Raw genomic sequence first — 22,402 nt, 5'->3', positions numbered from 1 at the left:
ACAAATGAAGATGATAATCCTAGCCCTGCTCATCTCAGAGAGTCTTTTTCAGGAAAAAATAAATGAGAAAATAGGGAAAATAAAGCACTTTAGAAGTTAAGAAGTATGATACAAAAGTGAACTCATTCTGTTGTTCCTCAATGATAGAGTCAAGATCTGTGAAAAATGGATGGAAAACATCCACTGGAAAGAGCTGATGCCTGACAAATTGGAGGTAAGGGCTGAAAATGGAGGAGAAAAACAACAATTCGGGTCTCAGCATGAAACAGAGGCTTTATTTGGATTGGTGGAAAGTGGTAGAAGGAGAGTTATATCCTGAGGGATGGAAATCACCACTCAGTGATGCACAGAGGAAAGCTCGAGGAGGAGTCTGGCTTCGCAGGGGTGTTCTTCCATTGAGGTGCCAGGAAGCCTGCCATGGAGTGCTTAGTGCTTTCTCTGCTGTCTTTCATCCAGGAGGTGTGGAAATGGATGTGGGAGATGGGAGATGGTTGGAGATCTTGTATCTGAAAGGACTGCAGCTCCAGGAACAAAGGTGTTTCTCCCAGGGATTTCATCCCATCCAGGGCAAATGAAGGGTAGAGAGGTATGGAGAAGCAGAGAGAGGGTAAGGAGCCCAAGCCTCCATAGGGATGCTCAAGCTCCTAGTTTCATGGTTCTGCTAGCATCTAGCACTGCTACTTCCTCTTGCCTGGGCATTGCTGCTGGCAGAGGGAAGGGCATGAGGGATATTTCTGTTGGCACTGCTGTGATGAGCATGGCTCAGGACACCTAGGAGGGCATAGCTCAGGGCACCTGGGAGAGTATGGTTCAGGGTACCTAGCAGGGCATGGCTCTAGGCACCTAGGAGGGCATGGTTCAGGGCACCTAGGAGGACATGGCTCTGAGCACTGAGGAGGGCCTGGCTCTGGGCATTGAAGAGGGCCTGGCTCTGGGCATTGAGGAGGGCATGGCTCTGGGCATTGAGGAGGGCATGGTTCTGAGCACCAAGGGAGGCATGGCTCTAAGCACCTAGGAGGGCATGGTTCAGGGCACCTCAGAAGGCATGGCTTTGGACACTTGGGCTGGCAAGGCTGTAGCCAATTGGGAGGTAGCTGGCAAGGCTGTTTGCACTGCTGCTGATTCTGGTAGGACATCTTTCCTGGATCTCCGTGTATCTGAAAGAAACGTAAGATACTGTTTGCAGGCAGGAAATTCTAAGACTAGGAAGGCCTGAGACTTCCTAATGAGCTATGTCATGATTCTAAAAGTTTCTTGGGCTAGATTTAGGGGTAACAAAATGACCAGTAGACTGGGAGTGAGAGAAGTTGACTTCTGGGTGAAGAATTCTAGGTGAAACATTCTTTAGCTCTGTGATCTTATGCAAATCATTTAAACTCTATGAGACTTTTTTCCATTTCTTGTTGTTGTTCAGTCATTTTAGCTGTGTCCAACTTATCGTGACCTCATTTTGGGTTTCTTGGCAGAGATATTGGAGTGGTTTGCTATTTCCTTCTCCAGCTCATTTTACAGATGAGGAAATTGAGTCAAACAAGGTTAAGTGACTTGCCCAGTCTTCCTGATTCCAGGCCTGGTACTCTATCCATTGTGCCACCAAAGTGCTCCTTTTCCCATCACTAAAATAGACCAAAGAAGAATATTCTATTCGCACGCTTACTCTATTATATGAGGAAAGCTCCCTATAAACCGTAAAAAGATTTATCAATATGAGCTGTTGCTATAATTCCTCCACTCATTCTTCCAACATCTCATCACAACAGAACAGTGACCCTGGGGTCTCAGAGCCTAAGGGAGTGGAGTATAAGCTCTACCAGGCCCTTTCTAACTGGAAAGGATTCGATTTCAGAACAAGCAATACACGATTTAAAGCTAAGTTAAAATTAGCTTGATCAATGGGTGATAAATTGTGGAGGCCATAGCAACTCATAAAAACCATGGTCTAAGGCATGGAGAGGTTGGAGGGAGTCTTTAGGTCAAGGATATTGTGGATATTTGAAAGATTTTTTTTTTTATTATTGTTGTCCTGATTACAGGTTTCCCCTAACTTCTACTTCAACTACTTATCTACTCAATGGTCTCTGGAGCTAATTCTCTCTTTCTTCAGTTCATTTTCCAGACACTTTAGAAACCCTGGGCCCATGATGGCAACATATACCACATAACAAGGAGTTATGTGACCCTTGCGTTACTCTAAATATCTGGTTGTCTGTTTCCTCATCTACAAAATGAAGGTGTTACACTAGGAATAGAGGAAGAAATGATGGTTTGGAAGTTAGAAGACATGAATCTGGGTCAATCAATCAATCAACAAGTATTGAGTAAGCAATTACGATTTACCGTGCATGGTCCAATTAAGTACTGGGGATACAAAGAAAGGCAAAAACCACTACCCATGCCTTCAAGGAACTCACATTCTAATAGGGGATGCAACAGGCAAATAGGTTCTTGTAAGAAACAAAGTTAATGGAAGGTAACCTTAGACTAAGGGAGAAGTTCCTCTGGGCCTGTGTCATCATCTGAAAAATAAATGGGCTGGAACAAGTGAACTAGAAAATTATTTCCAGATTTAACATTATAAATAAATGCCAATGAGCCATGGCTTTATAAATGATCTGTGAGTATGAGTAAAAGCTTGAAGGAAAAGGACTAAAGTCACTGAAATTCTGAATAATCTTGTTATAAATCCACTTCACTATTATCACCACCATCACCACAACTATTGGGCCCTGATTAAAGCCTAGAGGGAAGATGTACCAGAAGCTATACAGAGTCAATAGGATTCTTCTATAGAAGGATGGAGCAAGGAAGGTTCTAACACGTTACACAGCATCCTTTAGTTCAAGGCCCTTCTTAAGACTTCTCTGACTCTTTATTTCCCTGTACAAAGTGGACTCAAAGACCATCCACATGAAAGCCAACCAAAATAGCCTGTCCCTAAGATATCCTAACACCCTTGAAAAACCCCTTCCTGATCTCCACCCCTCTGACTCCTCACGTGATCACAAAGCTTAAAAGAATTTTAGAAATCATCTAATCATTTTTTTGTGGTGAGGTAATTGGGATTAAGTGACTTGCTCAGAGTCACACAGCTAGTGAGTATTATGTGTCTGAGGCCAGATTTGAACTCAGATCCTCCTGACTCTAGGGCAGGTGCTCTATTCACTGTGCCACCTACCTGCCCCTTGAGATCATCTAATCTAACTCCTTTTTACAGGTGAGGAAACTGAGGTCCAGTAGCTTACCAGAACTCATGGAGTTAGTAAACCTGAGTCAGGATTGAACCCAGGTCTTTTAACCCTGATTCCAGTCATGCATGCTGCCCCTATGCTAAATAGCATAGAATAACAATTTTAGAAAGGATCTTAAAGGTCAAAAAGAAAATAAGGAGCTTGGACTACGCTGATGTCAGAGCTCAGGGAGACTTCAGAGATTACTAGTGCACTCTTCATCTGACCAAAAAAAAATTGAGGCTAAGGAGAAAAGTGATTCAACCAAGGTCATCTAGCTTAGTAACACATCTAAGATTTCTATTCAGGTCTCCTCATTTCCAACAATGGCATTTTAAACAGTATCGGTCATTTTAGTGGCAATTAAGAAAATTCAAAAATGACCATGATGAGATCTCAGGCATTTAATATAAAATTATCAACATACGTTATTTCATAGCATAGTACAATGTGTAAGTAGAAAGGACCTTCAAATTCATCAATAGTCCAATGCTCTTCTTTTACAGAAAGAACTAATACCAAAGGAGTCAAAGAGACTAGAACCCAGACCCCAGGAATCCTGATTACTAGGCTAGGGCTCTCTCCTCTCCACCAAACTGCCTACAATGACTTCAAGCCTGTAAGAGAAATCTCAACCCCAGGACTAACCCTACAGAATCTCAGACTCACCAGATGCTCCAGCACAGATGAGAAATCAAGTGGTCAGTAGATGGCTGTGGTGTCAGTAAGAGCCCCTTTATAGGGCTGAGGAGTCCCGCCCAGAGGAAGTGGGGACAGGCCTAGACTCTGAGATCACAGTTATCTCCTCAACAAAATGTAATTCTCCTGCAATTCTAAAAATGACTTGCCACGCTCACCCTCATTTCCAGAACCTCCCTCTTTTGTAAGCCTCTCTGGGGTAGCCGTCTACCTGTGAGTAATTCATCCAGGAGTCCCTGCCGTGACTGAAGTCACATTCCTTTGTCACAGAATCAATTTAATCCAACCCATTGCTTGTCCTAGCTAGTAGCACTGGACTACCTAAGGTTTATTAGTGAATGACCTAGAAGTAAAAGATATTACAAAATGATCGGAAAAGCAGTGCCCAGACATGGCAAGAGCTTAGTTTGAGGGGGGTGTCCCAGAATCGCAGACTACAATAATCCAAATCATGCATGAAAAGGAGCCCCACAATGATGTATCCATCAAATGGTCTCTAACTTCTGCTCGAAGATCTTCAAGGCAAGGGAATACACCCTCTTTTGGGAGAGCTCTTTCTAATTTTGGATGGATTTAATTGTCACAGAGGTTTTCTTTACACCAAACCTGTAATTGCTTCCTTTCAACTTTCTTGTGTTGTTTCTCGTTATGCCCATGGGGCCAAAGAGAACAAACCTAAACCCTCCTCTCCACCATACTTCAGCTTCTGGAAATCAGCTATAATGTCTCCCCTAAGTCTTCTCTTCTCCACGATAAACTTGCCCAGACCCTCAAACCAGTTCTGTATCTCATAGACCCTAGGCCTTTCACCCTTCTGGCCACCTTTCTCTCTACATTTTCCAGATTAGCAATAACATTCTTAAATAAAAATTAACCACCATATTCCAGATGAAGTCTGAGAAGGGCAGAGTATGGTGGGATTATCACTTCCTGGAAGCTTTGACTCATGTTGTCCAAGATTTCATTCATTCATTTTTTAAACTCTCGTATCTGATTCATATTGAGCTTGTAGCCCACCCAAACACCCAGATCACTTTCAGAATCCCTGCTATTTGTCTATGTCACTACCATTTCATATATTTGAAGGTGATTTTTTTTTTTTGGTAACCAAGTGCAAGATCTCATATTTATCCCTATCAAATTCCATGGCAGCTAGGTTGTACAGTGTATAGAGTGCTGGCCCTGGAGTCTGGAGGATCTGAGTTCAAAATCCACTTTCAGATACTTACTATGTGACCTTGGGCAACCCTATTTGCCTCCATCCCTCCTCTATAAAATGGGCTGGAGAAGGGAATGGCAAACCACTCCAGTATCTTTGCCAAGAAAACCCCAAATGGGGTCATAAAGAGTCTGACAAGACTGAAAATGATGGAAGAGAATAGAATCAAATAGTCTATCGATGTCTATCATATTAGCTATCCTTCCCAACCTTGTGGCATCTATAAATCGGATAAGCATACCATCTTCACCCTATCCACATCTCTGAAAAAAAAAAATTTGAAGTAACCCAGGACCAAGTACAGAGACCTGGGGTATTACTCTAATGGAGACCTCCTACCCCATTGACATCTAATCATCCCTTCAATCAGTTCTTAATCTATTTGATTATATTCTCATCTAATTGATGTCCTGCCAGCTTCTCTACAAGGGGAATATGAGATGCTTTATCAGAGCCATTGAGAAAATCAATGGAAACTTTATCCTAAAATTCTTCTCATCTACTAGTTTCTTGATCTTGTAAAAAAAATGGAAAATTTGTTAATCTGACATGACCTGATCTTGATGAAGGCATGTTGGTTCACTGGTATCACAATTTCCCATTCCAGATGTTCATAAACCATCTCTTTCATGATCTGTTCTAAAGTTACACCAGGAACCAAAGTCAAGCTTACTGGGTTTTAGTTTGCAGGCTTGATTCTCGTCCTTTGGGAAAAAAATTGGTATAAGATATTTATAGCAGCTGTCTTTATGGTGGCAAAGAACTGGAAACTGAGGGGATGCCTATCAATTGGGAAATGGCAAAACAAGTTGTGGTACATGATTGTGATGGAATACTGTTGTGCTGTAAGAAATGAAGAGCTGGGGGCAGCTAGGTGGCACAGTGGTTAGAGCACCAGCCCTGGAGTCAGGAGGACCTGAATTCAAATCCAGCCTCAGACACTTGACACTTAACTAGCTGTGTGACCCTGGGCAAGTCACTTAACCCCATTGCCTAGCAAAAGAAATAAAAAAAGAAAAAAGAAATGATGAGCTGGTTGATTTTAGAAAAACATGGAAAAACTTACATGAAATAATGAAGAGTGGGAGGGCAGGAGGAAGACTGTTCAGAACTTAAAATATAACAAACAAAATTAAAATTTTTTTAAATTGGGAACATTTTCTCTTCTCCAGGCTCGTGGTATTGCACTGTTTCTTCACAGTCTCTCAATACCATTGATGATGGCTCAGCAGTCACCATCTGTCATTTCCTTCAGGACCTAAGGATAATGTTCACTGAGGACAGGTAACTTGAACTCATCAAGGACAATTAAGCACTCTAATAATAAGTCCTTCTTCATCCTGGGTATTGACTCCCTGTCAGCTACTTTTGTTCTGTCATATCTAGCACAAAGGTCATTTTCCTTTGCAGAAGAAAAAACAAAAGTAATAAAATAAAATGTCAATTGAGCTTCTTTTCTCTCTGTTGTCAGTTATCATCATCTCATCTACCTCAAGAAAGTATTCTATCATTTCTTTGATCATCCTTTTGCTTCAAATGTGGAATTAAGTCCATTTTTTGGTCCTTAGATTCCTTCAGCAGCCATAGCTCATTCTGAGCTTTAGCATTCCCGCACTATTTTTATATGATTGTACCTCACACTTATACACGTCTTTTGTTATCTGTCCTTGCTTCCATATTCTAAAGAATTATTTTACAAAATTTAATAGGTTTGGTGAATTACCTAGTATCTTTTGATAAATCTTATCTTCCCTCCTGACTGGGATTTTTTCTCTCTATGTGTCTTTAGAATTTTTTTCTTTAGCATCTCTCCTGAACTTACTTACCCCAAAACATTTTATTCTATAAGAGCCTATACCAATTTTAACTCTGAAATTATTGAAATCTCCCTCCCACCAAATCCAGGGTCCATATCAGATTAAGACAAGACTTCCTATTCTTCTCTATGACAAACTCTAGGAAGGAGTGAGCACTTCCCTCCTTGCCTCCCAGCATTTCTACTTTAACAACCAGTTGCTCCTTGTCAGTGAGAATCAGATTCAGGATGCCCACTATTAGGTTCCTTCACATTTGGAAGATAAAATTATCACTCTGCAAATCATGAAGTTACTAGCTGATCTGTTTGTGGCAGGGAGAAAATTCAAACAGATATACAGATAACTGAAGACTCCCCAACCCCCATCACCACTATATCATGACTCGATGTCTTTGATGGATGGTTCAAGCAGTGGTTTTCTTCCAGTTTTCTCTTTAGTGGGTATCGGCAGTCTTGCAGACAGACTAGACTGTCGCATGGGAAGGAAATCAGATTTTGTCTATTTAGCCCAGAATGGCAGAACAAATAGGAATGTGTGGAAGGGTCAAAGAGGCAAACTGAAGTGAGAAGTCAAGAACAATTTCCTAACAATAAGAACTATCCATGCAAATGGAATGGATTGCTCCAGAAAGTCATAGGTTCCTCCTCATTGGAGGTCTTTAAGAAGAGTATGGTGTAGTGGGTATCCCTTCGAATTTGGGGGTTGAACTTGATGATGACTGAGGTCCATTTTGGCTCTAAAAATCTGTGACTTCATGAGTAAAGGGTGATGTATTTATGGCTGGAAAGGACTTTAGAGGTCATCTAGCCCAACACCTTCATTTTAGAGATGAAAATAACCAAAGACTTGAGAAATGAGTGACTTTCATCAAATCACACATGCTTAATTGACAGGGTCAGAATGTGAATCTACTTCTGTTGTCCAGTTTATCGTTCTTTCCACTCTATGGCTCTGACACTATTGTATCACCAAGACAAACTTGGTATTGTCATGAATGAAATTCAGAGAGACAAAGTTATCTGGTATTAAAAATCAGTTTATTAATTAAGTCAGCCAATAATCAATAAATTGATAGTCAGTGGTCTCTCTCAGTAAAAAAAGATGCTTAAGTATAAACAAATGAAGACATACCAGTATAAATCCAGATCTGTCTCCCTGATAGCAAATTACTGGGTACTCCCTCTGACAAGAATAAAGCAACCCCTGATTGGTGGATATTAAATGAGGAGGTGGGCTAAGAGCTCCCAATTCCTTCTCATCATTGTGGTGGGGAGGGGCTGTGGTCAGGTGAAAAATGAGGCTTGTTCATGAGTTTTGAGTCCCTCTAGCAGTCTGGTCACCCTGATCAAGTTCTTTCTGGTTTTATTTCTCTTTAATGAGCCAGGCCACCACAAATTCTAATGAAGGGACCAAAGTCACACCAGTAGCTCTTGGTAACTCTTGGTAGAGAGAACTAGCTCAGCTTAGCTTTTGTGCATGGGATAAATCGAGAGTGTCAGACCAGGCCCAAGTAGGAGCTGGTATATGACCACATTCCTCAGCCAACTTCTGGAAATGGTTTTTCTATGAGAGCCAAAATGGAGAAGTGGGAATTTTAAATAGAGAAGGGTGTATTACAAATTAATGTTAATAAATTATACAATATTAAAATTTACTCAGTATACTTAACAATTTTCTCCCCCCAAATCAGACTACCAAATCAGACTCACTAAGTTCTCTATAAGTAGAAAGGTTCTCTATTTCGTTGGTGTTCTCATAAAACCATCTTCCTCTTCCTCCAATTCAGTCTCCACTAAAAGTCTCTGTGCCAAGGGACAGCTCATTCAGACCTTTGAGTGGGGGAACAACCAAATGAATCTTCTGCTGGAATGTTCCATCTGGTTGATCCAGAAAATCTGCATGGAATAATGTCAGTTGGGTAATAATCATATGATGACAGATTTATGACAGGAAGTGACCTTCAAAGTACATAAGAATGGGGAACTCAAAACATTTCCATTTTTCATCAACTGCAGTCTGGGAAGGGTGGGAACATTAGATTACTCAAACATACCCCCTCCCAATGAAGCAGGTCCCTTAGATTCCATAATTTTCATCACATCTGCTAGGGATCAAGGACTTGTTGGTGACATCAGTATTTGCCATGATTTCTCCAGGGAGCTGAGCCTTCAGGCTTCAGGAGCAAGAAGAGCAGAACCTTGTATCTACCTCATCCTGAATTTTTAGACTTTTGGTTCCTGTAAATTCCAAACGACCTTTGTAGTATGGGCAAAGACTGTCAAAGGCTCCTTCTTGCTCCCAGGATAAAGTACAACTTCTTTAGCCTGGCATTTAATGTCTTCCACGGTCTCAGGCCTTATTACTACAGTACCTGCTTTCTCTATTCTAATCAAGCAGGCCTGCTGGCTGTGCCCCTTACACTGTGTTTCCTCTCCTAGGCCTATACCTTGGTATAAGCGATCCCCAATGTTTGAAATACACTGCCTCCTCACCTCTGCCTTGTAGACTTCCTTGCCTCCTTTGAAGCACAGATCCAGTGCCAACTGTTACACACTTGTCTTTGCTTATATCTCCGATTATTAACTCTCTGACTCTTGAAATTACTTAGTATTGAACAGCCGTCCTCCAGCCGGATCTGACAGCACAGAGGCTCCTGAGGCTTGGGCCTCCACGGTCAGTGGCGCCGCTACGTCCAGCAGCTCCCAGACCGATCCTGGAGTGGGCAATGGATGAATTGCTGAGCCTCACTGTGTCTCAGGCCCGGTTCTATGAGCTCCGGGAGAAGACTCCAGCCTCGGCCTAGTCTCAGTGCGTTGACTTCGTGCGTTTCTAGGGCGGCTTGGAGGGCGCGAGCCAGCGCGCCGAGCTGCTGAGCCGCCTGGCGCGGGGCTTCAGCGTGGACACGCGCTGGTGACCGAGCAGGTGGGGCCCCTGGGGCCAGCGCCATGGGTGTCTTTGTCTCCCTCGCCTCCCACCCACGTAATGTCCTCCACGCGGAGGACCCTCTCCCATACGCGCTCGTGCCACGCTACCGCAGCCTTTTCCAGGACATCAGCAAGCTTGGGGGCCGAGTGCGCTTCCTGGTCCAGCTGCGAGCAAATCTGCTCAAGACGCAGGCCCCGGAAAGGGCCGAGGAGCCCGGCATGCGTCTGGAAAACTGATGCCACGGAGATTTTGAATTGCCCAAGCCCACCCAGCTAAGACGCAGCAAAGTCTGCACCTAAACTAGGAAATGAATGGAGTGCTGAAGAAAATGCTCTCAGATTGGTTTTCTACGGGATTTCAAACACTGGAGCCTGTTACCTGGCACTCACCTTGGGAAGTGCTACGGAAAATCAGTGATCATGAGGGTGTGCATTCTGTGAAAAATTAGATGGGCATGAAGCTGAAGTGTTAGGTCATACCGAAGATGCTATTTTTTCTCCTCACTATTCAACACCCTGGGAACCACTGGTAAGTTTTGCTTGTGGCATTGGCCAATGAGATTTCCAAAAATACCCAGGCAACAGTGGAAAAAATTTTCTCCTCCTGAAGCAGAAGACCAAAACAAAATTATCCCTGCAATTATCTGTTCTATCAATTTCACCCAGCAAGGCCAACAAGATGTTAAGTTGGGAAGTTTCCTTATAATGAGTTGTTAAGAGCGGAAGAGGGAATTTCCTTGCCTTGAAACTTTTTTAGTCTGTTACCTATACCTGTATTCACCAAATGGCATCTGGGAACACTAAACTCTCATTTAGGAGAAATAAACTCTTCACATATCTAAACATAATGAAATCTCAGATATCTTAGGTGGCCCCATTACTGAAAATTCAAAGATTCTTTTTAACTAGCAATGAATGGGTGAAATCTGAAAAACTGGTCAAGGTTAAAAATCCTCTTTGATGAGACTCTGTGGGTGGTACTTATATGGAGAGAAGCATCATGGTTATGCCCTCAACCCAGTGGCAAACTTTCATCTGCAGAATGAGGCAGTGATGTGGCAAATCAATTAGTTGGCAGATTTGAGCCTCAAAGGCATTACTTCATCCTGTGGGATGATGGTCAATTATCCATATTTCTTAGAAGAAACTGCTGTGAACCGTGTTGCATGACTGGAATATCAAATGCCAAGAATATCAAAGCTTCTGAGCAGGTTCTAAATTTAGTTTCTTTGTTTCAGAAACCTAGCAAGCTTTAAACAAACACTTCTTGAAGGAAGTCTTTTTTTTTTCCAAAACAGGAAGTAATTGTAGAGTTTTCTATCTCAAAAAACTCCTTTGTAATGAAACAAATTGAACTGTATTATCTTTCAAACAATGGATTTATGAGGACAGATTTTGTGTCCTAATTGACAGTAATTTTTATTACATTGCACTAGCAAATGAATGATATTTTCAGTCAGCTGTCAGTCTGATAAATATCAGACAAACTATCCACAAGCTTATAGAACGAAGAAAGAAATTCAAGGTACCTATATATTTGACCAAAGAAATTATTAGTCATCATTAACAGTATGTAATAGCCTTTACCCCTTTATTCCTTCTCATGCCCTTGTCTGAACATTATCTTTAAAAGGATGTAAAAAATTTTCAACATGCATTTTCAGGCTTGGATGGATAGGCACCACGACAAGCTAAAAAAAAAAAGGGTCTGGTTAATGACACATTTTTCTTTCCAATGTATAGGTAAATTCATGTAGAATTGTGTTCACTAAGTCTATTGGGAAAAAAAATAACTGTATATGTGAATCCTTTTTTTTTAAATGTCATTCTTTTCCACTCACAAAGTTGTTAGCATTGGTTAAAGGATTGGAAGCAGAAACACTGCATTTTACTAGTTGAATTTGCTCGCTTTCTTGCAAAAATGGAAATATTTAAGTAGAGTAAATTCAATCATTTAATATAAACAAAAAATGAACAGAATAAGTTGATCATTTTAAAAGATAAAGATTTTGTAAGAGGGTGTGTGATCTCATGAGCTCATTGGCAAGCATTCACAAGGTGGTGAGAAGAAGCGATACAACGACGCTGTCAAGATATTTCTTAAGAACTTTGAAATTGATTGTGTGACATGGGAGACAAGGGTACTGGACCGTTCAGCATAGTGTGCCCACATCAGAGAAGGTTCTATGCTCTATGAGCAAAGCAGAATCAAAGTAGCTCAAAAGAAACACGAGACATGAAAATTTAGAGAATCCACCCCAAATGTTAACATGGACTATTTATGCCTGACCTGTGGGAGAACATTGTGAGCTCCTGTTGGTCTGATCAGCCACAAATGGACACACTGTAACTTGACTCCAGTATGGTGATGTCATTTTGGTCATCTTCAAGAACAAAGCACAACCAACCAGTAAATAGCAAGTTTGTTCATTAAAGTATTAAATATTAAAAACAAAGAAATTACTTTGTATTTGATTTACTTATTTGTATATGTTTCATATTCTTCAAGTGTAATGAAAGTTCCTTGAAGGCAAAGAATATTTAGCTTTTGTCTTTGTAACCCTAGTACTTGGCAGAGACACTGGCACCTGGTACATGAAAATGCTTAGAAAGAGACATGAATTTTATGCTATTATATTAATATAATTAATATAATAATTATTAATGCTAATAATTATTAATTTGTGATCCATCTTTTCCCTCATTTTTGTTATGATCCAACTCTTGAAAAGGTCAGTCAAGTCTCTGAAGGATGTGATTGAGTGATGAGATTACTCCTAGCCCTCAAGGCACAAGCTTTTTAACTAGGTTGGGCAGAACTCCATCCAATTGGGAAACCTAACTTCTGTTTAGAGTATAAACAGAATACAGTCTTGGTGAGACTGCCTGGGGGAGGAACCCCTGTCCTTAATTCCCTTTATTAGAGTTTAGGGTGACCCAACTCATGAAGGAGAAAACTAGCCAGGGAGGTCCAGATGGAAATGGCTTCTCCTGCCCAGATGCCTTGAGGCTGCTGAGAAGCAGGAGCTGAAGACTTTTAGCCTACCTCCTCATTAAATATCCACCAATTAGGGTTGAGTTTCACTTGTCAGGAGAGTTCCCTTTCAGAAAGTACATATATGATTTAAGACATTTCAGAATTTCCTTTGACATCTTTGGTTACTGAAACCACTGACCATTAATTTATTGATTATAGAGTAGCCTAATTAATAAACTGATTACTAATTACCTAGAAACTGTCTCTCAGGATTTTTCATTCATCACATTAGTAAATGTTTGCTAAAATGAATGGATTTGACATTAATGGAAATATGGTGTACATAGTGTGGAATATAGGGATGTTACTTCAGCATATCACTTAGTCAGAGATTGGAGTCAGAGAAGTAGTTTTTCCACAAAAAGTCTAGTGGAAAGGAATGCAGTTTGGGGGCTAGGTGGAAGTTGAACAAAGGGAATTATATTAGAATAAGAAAACACTCTTGATAGTGTGTGTGACAATGGCCACACTAGAATTAAAAGTTCCAAGGCTGAGTCAGAGATCAGAAAAGGTTTTATTCTTTCTTATGAGATAGGGCACAGCCCTTTTCACTCAAGCAGCGACAGCCAGGGAGTGCAAAGTCCATTAGTGGGGAACAAAGTTTTATAGTCTTAACGCAATACCCCCTCCCCATTACTGAACCCTTCTTCCCATTGGCTGGGTTTCAGGGTGTACAATCTAAACGCAGCTTTCTAAGACCCTTATTTGGAAATATTTGCCTAAAGACAAAGAATCAGGAGGACTTTTAATAACCATTTAGAAGTTCTACCTAAAGACAGATAGGCAGGAAGCCTCTGGAGGTCAGGCTAGCAGTCTTTTGCAATGTTTATGTTGCTAGAGGAGATGGAACACAGGTCAGCTCTTGCTTCTTTGGGAGTACCAAGGGAATTTACGAGTTTTAGTACTGAGGAAACTTCATCTCACTCAGTGGTGAATAGACTAACAGGCTGAAACCAGTTCTGAGGTTAGGTGTAGATTAACATCAAAAGGGATATTCCCAAATAAGGACTGGGTCACCAAATTGTGGGGAGGGGGAGATATAATTAGGGGCAGAGACTCACGTGGGGAAATTAGGCTCTTTGGATACGCTGTAACCTCTGTAGGGAACAGGGGAAGGAAGTTTGAATGGCGAATAGGGAATAAAAAGGTGTGCATTTGTGGATACATATGCTCCCACATGCGTGCTCTTACATATGCAGGATGCCCGGCCTTCCCAGGTCCAGGTCCCAGGAATAGATATGAGCTTTGAATGCTAGGGAATGGGGATCTAATGAAGATTTTTGATAAAAGAAAGGGTGAGATCAGAACTGTACTTAAGAATGATTCATCTGGCAATGATACTGAAGAGAGGATTGGAGTAAAACATGACTAGAGACTAAGACTATAATAAGATTAGTTAGAAAGTCCTACTATGATTGAGGAAAGATGTGGTGAAGGCCTAAACTTGGAGAGTGGGATGGAGTGGCAGGAAGAATACATTGGAGGGGATGGATTCAGGAGCTATAAAAAGATTAGGGAATAAAACAATGAATCATTGAATCAAAGAAAAGTATTTAGCAAGTTATTACTAAATGTAATATATGTAAATGTATGTAGTATATGTAAGTGTAAATGTAAATGTATGCTAGGCTCTAGTGGCACAAACATAAGACCAAAATAGCCCTTAGGCAAAACATGCACAAGGGAGTGGTGGTCATAGCAGGGAATTGTGCTCTAGGAAGTCACAAAGAAGAGGAATGGAATATTAGGGTCATCTGTTTACAAGTTCTATCTAAAGACCACCGTAGTCTTGATTAGATTTTAGTTCTCAGAGCAAAACAGAAATCAGTCAAGAGGGAAGGTCTTGGGGCAGTGACGGGAAGGTCCCAAGAAGTGCTCAGCCAAGAGGTTTGGCTTGTCACAATTTGGGTTTCTAGAAGTCTGGTTTGGAGGATTTTCCAACAGCAAGAGCTATTCGTGCTATTGTAGAGTAGAATGGACAGAACTTTGCAAAGACCCAAGCAATTGTAGAATATAAGCTCTTTGAGGGAAAGGATTATTCCATTTTTATCTTTTTATCTCTCACACCTAGCAAAGGACCTTGCTTATACTCAGCCTTTGTTGAAGCAGGTTATATATTAAGACTACGGGAGAGTAAGGAAGTTTTGAATTGAATGTTAGTGTCTTATGATAGAGACAGCTAAGTGGCGCCACAGTGCACGGAGTGCTGGGCCTGGAGTCAGTTCAAATCTGGCCTCAGACACTAGCTGTGTGACCCTGGGCAAGTCACTTAACCCTCTTTGCCTCAGTTCCTCATCTGTTAAATGATGTGGAGAAGGAAAAGGCAAGCCCCTCAAGTATCTTTGCCAAGAAAACCCCAAATAGTATCATAAAGAGTTGGACATAACTGAAAAGGACTCAACAATAAGATCTTATGACAGAGAGATTAAATTTTCCCAGGAGGGCACTTCACACAGATTAATTACCATAGCTTTATATCATGTCCAAACCTGTTTCCTTAACGACACTTTCTTTGCTACCTAGGACTTGAGTTATAGAGATAAGGATCACACATTGCATGACAATGTTATCCAACAAAGTTGGCCTCATTGTGTTTTTTTTCTTTGTAATACATCTGCCCAGCAGGCAATCTCCTCCAAGTCACTCTTCTGGCCCCAGAGGGAATGCTGCTGTTGAGCCTGGACTGTCCAGACCCAGACTAAAATGGAATGCATTTCAGGCCTTCCCTAGCTTCCTTCCTTTTCCCATGCTGTTTCATATGCTTGGAATAACATCCCCCAGTATACCTCACTCTGTGCCCATTGAAAATCTACTCATAAGTCTTGGCCCAGTATAAATGCTACCACAAATCCTTCTGCACCCAAGAGTGAAGTAATCTTTCCATTGTCACATCTCTGAGTACTCTGTGCTGCTCTTTTAAGGGGCTAAAGACCATTGCCATGGCAGCAATATCGAAGAGCAAGAGTTACCAGCTCTACTGCTCCCCTTCTGTAGTGGCATAGCATCTCCTTGAGGTTTATCAAATCTTTAAGGCAATTTGCATGGCCCAGCTGCAGGTTAGATGAGAGGTGAAAAGGACCCTAAAAAGGTATGCATGTGTCTATCTCCAAGGTTTGGGAAGATTCAGTAGGAGATATTGACCATGTGGAGAGCAAAGACCCTGAACCCTGGGACAGAGAAGAGGTTCAATTAATTCACTCACCCTGGTCCAGCCAAGAGTGAGGACTGGGGAACTTTTCATGGTAGGGAAGAAGAATCATGATATTGAGAAATGCCTGAGTGAACTTTTATGTATCTTTTCTATAGCAAATGGATGTGGTTCAATTGTGTGTAACAAAAGAGCTGAAAATATGCTAGTTACCACCAAGCCCTTTTGGTCTGGGGTTTTCTCACAGTGATAGAGCAATAAGACTGCAGTAATAATTGGTAACCATAGCATCATATAACAGCTCTGGGAGGTGACCAAGAAGAATAAGAAGCCATAGCCACAGATGACAGCTTCACTCATCATTAGCAGCCTCAGCAGACAGTGAGTGAATGGAAGCTTGTGTAAGTATAACACAATCAGGGCTCTGGGATCATGCCCAGGGAGATGGCAGAAGTAGAGATAAGAAGGAGAGAGACACAGGTGAAAGACAAAGCCATGAAAACTCAGTCTAGATGGATGTTCCACACACAGTGAAATCTTTCCTCTCCATGGGGTAGATTCCTTTTCCACAACATGAGTTGTTGGGAGATTGTTCCTATTCATGTATTGAAGGACTGAAAATGATTCTGTACCTAGTTTGTCTCTATTATTTACTTAGCTCTTTTTTCCTGATTAAATGCTTTGCTATTGAATGGTCCATGCCTGTTTAGTTGTTAGAGAATGTGCTGGATTGGGGTTTGATTAGCATATTAACCCCTACATTGCACCAGAGAAGTCATGGGATTTCAGAGTTGACTGGCATCCCTTTATATTCTTCTCTACTTAGCATGGTCTTGTTTGTATTATGCTTATATATGTGCATGCACACATTATCACTCATAATATACTATAATCTTCTTTGGGGCAGGAACTATGTTTTATTTATCCTTCTATTCCCCTCCCTGCTCTCTGGGGGTAAAAATCTATGAGACAATAACATAGAAATTTGTTAGAAGAAGGAACTCAGACTTGGTAATTTAGAAGTTTTAATTTCATGAGGAACTCAAGGAGGCTAACGAAGAAATAAACAAGTATACTAACCATGAATTAAAGAATAAAAATTTAGAATAAACAGAAATAGAAAATAATTAGTGATAGGAACAAGATATAGAATTTCTTGTTGGAAAGGCGCAGAGAAAAACACAAAGCTCATAGTAGTTTATCACTCTCAGTTATCCACATTTGAGATAGTTAGGACACATGACCATAACAGATATAAATTAATAATATAGTAAATATTTGTCAAACAAATGAAAGAGTGTATAAATCCTGACACTTTCTCTCATTTTCCCCTAGAACTTTCAGGGCTGGAGTCTTCAAATATATTCCTAAACAAATGTCTTTATCCCGCTTCCAGAATTTACCATTTTCTAGGGACCTAGTATAATTCTGGAAAGAGCCCTCTTTCTAAAAATATGATGCTTAGACCATGAATATATATTAAAAATGTGCCATAGATGTAGAGAATGTTGGAGCTAGAATAGGTCTGAAAGATGATTGAGGCCAAGACCATCATATTATAGATGAGGAAATCAAAGCCAAGAGAGCTTAAGCAATTCCCCTAGAATCACAGAGAGAGAGTTAGTAGGCAAGGTTTGATAGGTCCTCTAACTTCAAATCCAGAACTCTTTCCCTTTTTTTCTCAGAGATTTTTCAACTATTAGAACCAAGGTTTCCTGAATCCTATTTTAGTGATTTTTTTTTTCTCCCAAAGACAAACAGTGATATTACTTGTAACTCTAAGGATATGATTGAAAAGCTAAAGCTTCAGAGACTGGATTTCCTCCCAGGTATTATGAAAGCAAATTGTATAGCTTCTTTCTGGTAAATTGTAGTTCTTGGTTATGATCTTAAAACTCAATCAGCCACATTTTCTCAAATGTGAATAACTGAGGATGATATGCTTTTCCATATGTTTCTGCTATTAGCTGAAAAATAACCTCTTCATTAAGATAACAATCATAAGTAATAAGCATGAATAAAGCTCCTTCTCATTCTAAGCCACCAGGATTCTCAGGGTTGTTTTGGATCATAATGTGCAATGCAAAAAAGCATCCTGTTTGCAAAAATAATACCATGAGAATTATCCTGCAAATAAAATAGCAGATAGTTTCTATGTATGGCCTTTAGTTATGGTAATGGCAGAGATTGATAGGTAAAGTTATCCAGAATAGAAGTCTCCAGGACCTTAATATTCTTGGTTATTGATTTTGTCATTCATTCATTCAATCAATCAATCATTAATTCATTCAAAAACATATTTTGATTGTCTACTATGTTCATGGCTCAATGTTGATTCCTACTGGGTAAATAGGAAAAGATCAGAGATAACTGCAGACCTCTAAGAACTAATACTTTATAGTGCCTTTACTTACAAAATTTGTTTTACTTCACCTTGAAACTTTGGTAATTTGAGAAACTGGGAGGTTTAGAGTGTTTTCAGATTATCAATTGGTATGTTGAAGTCCCTTAGTATGAGGACAGGAGTGGGGAAGAGAGTAAGGCTGTGAGCCACATATTGAACTCCCTGAGTAAAGAAGTATCGTAAAGGCTGATAGACAATAGTTACCAGAATTTTAATTGGATGGTAGATATGGGCTGAGTGAACTTCAAAGAGAGACAAAACTTTAAGAACCACAGAAATTCCATGGGAGAAAAAGATTTGTGGAGTTCTCAATCCCTTTTTGGTGCTGACAACAACTAGAAGATAGAGGAGACTGGAAAGGGAATTCTTGGGAATGAAGAAGACTACGTGGACCGGTGAAAAGAGAATTGTCATTATAATTAGAAGATCTGTCTTTCATTCCCGACTATACCATTTGTCAGTTCTGTGACTTTGGACAAGTCACTTAGCCTTTCTGGGCTTCAATTTAATTATCTGAAAAATGAAGAGATTGGACTAGATGTTGCCTTCTAGGTCTACATCTTGTTATTGCAAAATTTTGGAAACAATCAATGTGACCTCAACAGGTCCTGACTATGACCCATTTCCATGCTTGACATGAATAAAGGAACCCTCTTTGATGTAGCTGTCCCAGACAAGTCTCAAACCAATCTCAATTTATGCTAAGTCACTGCCCCAGATCATACCACTTGGGGAGCATTGAACACTTGTATATTCTAAGTCTGGGATCCATGGAATAACACAACACTCAATACTTCCAAGACAGCAGCAGAAAGGGGAGAAAAGCCCTATCTACACCTTCCCCCCAGAAGTATATAAAGCCCAGGAATAACCTAAAGTCAAAAGAAAAGAAGTACATTGGAAGACTGAGCAAACTACAAAATAAAAAGAATTCCAACATAAAGAACTAGTAGGGTGAAAGGGACTTCCAAGACATAAACTCAAAAGGAAAGTACTCCAAGTCATCCAAAAGCAAAGAATCAAAGAAAAACAGCTTGGGCATATGTTGAATCAGAATTTCTGAAAGAGATGAAAAAAAAGTTTTAAAAATAAAGCTAAAAGTTATTTTAAAAACTAAATGAGATACATAATGTTATCAAATAAGTTAGCGCCTTGAAAATTAGAATGAGCCAAATAGAAACTAATAACTTCATGAGTCATCAAAAATGCTGAAACAAAATCAAAAGATTGAAAAAATAGAATATTGGAGGTATTTCACAGCAAAAACAATAAATCTAGAAACCAGATTGAGGAAAGATAATTTAAGAATCATAGATCTACTTGAAAGCCTTGATTTTTTTTTTAAAAAAGAGCCTAGACATTGTATTTTAAAAAATCATTAAAAATAAAAAACACCCTTCCAGATCTCTGAGAACCAGAAGGCAAAGTACAAACAGAAATATTCCTCCAGTCACCTTCTGAAGGAAACATCAAAATGAAAATGCTTAGGAATATAATAGCCAAAATCCAGAGCTCCCAGATCAAATAAAAGTGGCCAGAAAGAAAGAATTCAAGTACCAAAGAGTCAGAGTCAGGATCACACAAGATTTAGATGCCACCATCCCAAAGAAACAGAAAGAATGGAATATGGTATTCTAGTAGGCAAAAGATAGACTTACAACCAACAATAACTTAACCAGCAAGATTGAGTATAATGCTATAAGGGGAAGAATGGGATGGGCTTTTGATGAAATAGAAAATTTCCAGGCATTCCTGGTGAAAAGAACAGAACTGAATAAGAAATTTGAAATACAAAGGAGCAAGGAAAATATGAATGAGCAATCATAAGGCACTAAACAAGGTTAAACGGTGGATAGAGCTCTGAACTTGGAATCAAAAAGACCTGAGTTTGAATCCTGCCATAGGCAGGCATTTATTAGCCAGGTAAGTAATTAACACTCTTAACCTCAAATGGGCATAGTAATAGCACTTACCTCCCAGGATTTTTGTAAATATAAAAAAAAAAAAGAAAAAGAAAATATATGCAAAGTTCTTTGCTAACCTTTAAATGTCACATAAATACTAACACCAAAATACTACTCTATATCTGCTGTCCCTGAAAAGCAACAATAACACTGTGCTGTCCTGGGGTTTACATTTTTATTCTCCTCTTCAGATCCTAGGACCATCTTCTGTCATACTTGCCTTTCCAGATCACAAAACTTTGAGGCACAATCACAGTGTCTCTTTCGCATCCCTATTGGATATTTTAACTACTTCCCCTCATCACATACACAGCAATGTACTTATTCCTGCACTGTGTCACACAATTTTGGAAACCAATACTATTACCTCAGCAACTCCTGCCTATGACCAATTTCTATGTTGGACATGAATAAAGGAACTTTCTTTATTGTAGCTACTGAATTTATACAAATGTCAAAACATACTCAATTTATAAAAGATAGTACAGTGACTTGAAAAGATCATTGGGGCAGCAAAGCCAAGATGGTGAAGTAGCAGGAAGAAGTGTAGCCCAGACAGTCCAATGCAACTCCTCCACAAAGAAAACATACCAGACCAAATTCTAATTGGCAAGTCCAAGAAAAATTTCAGTGGGTCCTTATTCCAGCCAAGGTAAGCATAGGTGGAGAGAAAGGTCTGTGGACACTGGGAATAGGATCTGGCCAGGTCTATATTGCTGGGAGCATTCCAATGCCCAGGGATTGAAAGAGGAAAATGGGATGTGCCGAGGCCCAAGATTCAAGCTAGAGTTGGGCCTGGGAGTGGTTCTATTATATTTTGAAGATCTTAAAAGAATAATAGAAAAGGAGGGGAAGAGGAATACTCTTGGGGTGTGGGAATGTAAGGATGGAGAATATTATAATATAATTAGGGTGGGCAAGTAGAAGTTTATGTCACCAAGGAGGAAGGGAGAGGGAGAAGTGGGAGGCAGTTGAACCTCATTCTCATCTGAACTAATCAAAGGAAGGATAATAATACACACAATTGAGTACAAAAATACATTTCACTCAGCTCAGAATGAGAGAGTAAAAAGAGAAGGGAAAGGGAAGAATAATCCTGAGAGTAGATTAAGGGGGGAATTAGTCTTTAGTAAAAACAAACACTTAAAAAAAGGGCAGGAAATGAAGAGGAAGAAAAGTATAAGAAAATAAGATAGAGGGAAATACATAAGAAACAATCATATCTGTTTATGTGAACTTATGATAAAGTCACTCATAAATGGAAGAGAATAGCAGAATGAATTAGAAAGTCAAATCCTACAATATTGTTGATAAGAAACAAATTCGAAAAGAAGATGCACAAAGACATAAAATATAAGATGAACAAAATTCATTATGCTTCAGCTGAAGTAAAAGCAAAACAAAACAGGCAAGGGAACCAGTTTATGATTTCAGCCAAAGCAACAGCAAAATTAAACCTTGTTAAAAAGATAAACAGGGAAATTATCCCTTCAGCACATATCATAGATAATGAGTTACTATCAATACTTAACGTATATGGACCAAATGGTATAGCATCTAAATTCTTAAAGGAAAAATTAAATGAATTATAGGGAGAAATAGACATTACAATTAGTACAACAGAGGATCTCAATTTACTCTCAGACCTAGAAAAATCTAACAAAAAAAATAAGCAAAAAATAAACAAAGAAACTGAATACAATTTTTAAAAAGTTAGATATATTAGACTTCTGAAGATTATTTAATGGTAATAGAAAGAAGTATACACTTTTTTCTCAGCTGCCAATGACACTTTTACAAAAATTGACCATATATTTGACCATCAAAACTTTGTAAACCAATGCAGAAAAATTAAACATATATTTTAGAGACCTTAATTCAATAAAATCTTATTCTAAGAAAGGATCTTTGAAACAAAGATTAAAAATTAATTGGAGAGGAAGGTGGTGAGTCCAGTCTCAGA

General features: G+C 39.6%; 1 long non-coding RNA gene and 1 pseudogene across 1 annotated transcript; one reads left to right on the top strand and one right to left on the bottom strand.

Annotated features, from left to right (window-relative positions):
* Positions 1-247: 247 nt before the first annotated feature.
* Positions 248-3,983, bottom strand: LOC114050120. The gene is made up of 2 exons (XR_003569936.1): positions 3,897-3,983; positions 248-1,157 (listed from the first exon to the last, which is right to left on the bottom strand). It is a non-coding gene; the product is annotated as an uncharacterized LOC114050120 (long non-coding RNA).
* A 5,243-nt stretch (positions 3,984-9,226) lies between these two features.
* Positions 9,227-11,142, top strand: LOC114049451 (annotated as a pseudogene).
* Positions 11,143-22,402: the final 11,260 nt, after the last annotated feature.

Source organism: Vombatus ursinus, unplaced genomic scaffold (assembly GCF_900497805.2).
Source record: "Vombatus ursinus unplaced genomic scaffold, bare-nosed wombat genome assembly UNPS02014798.1, whole genome shotgun sequence".
NCBI lineage: Eukaryota > Metazoa > Chordata > Mammalia > Diprotodontia > Vombatidae > Vombatus > Vombatus ursinus.
Note: the sequence above shows the minus strand (reverse complement) of the source record. Positions and strands in the feature narration are given on the sequence as shown.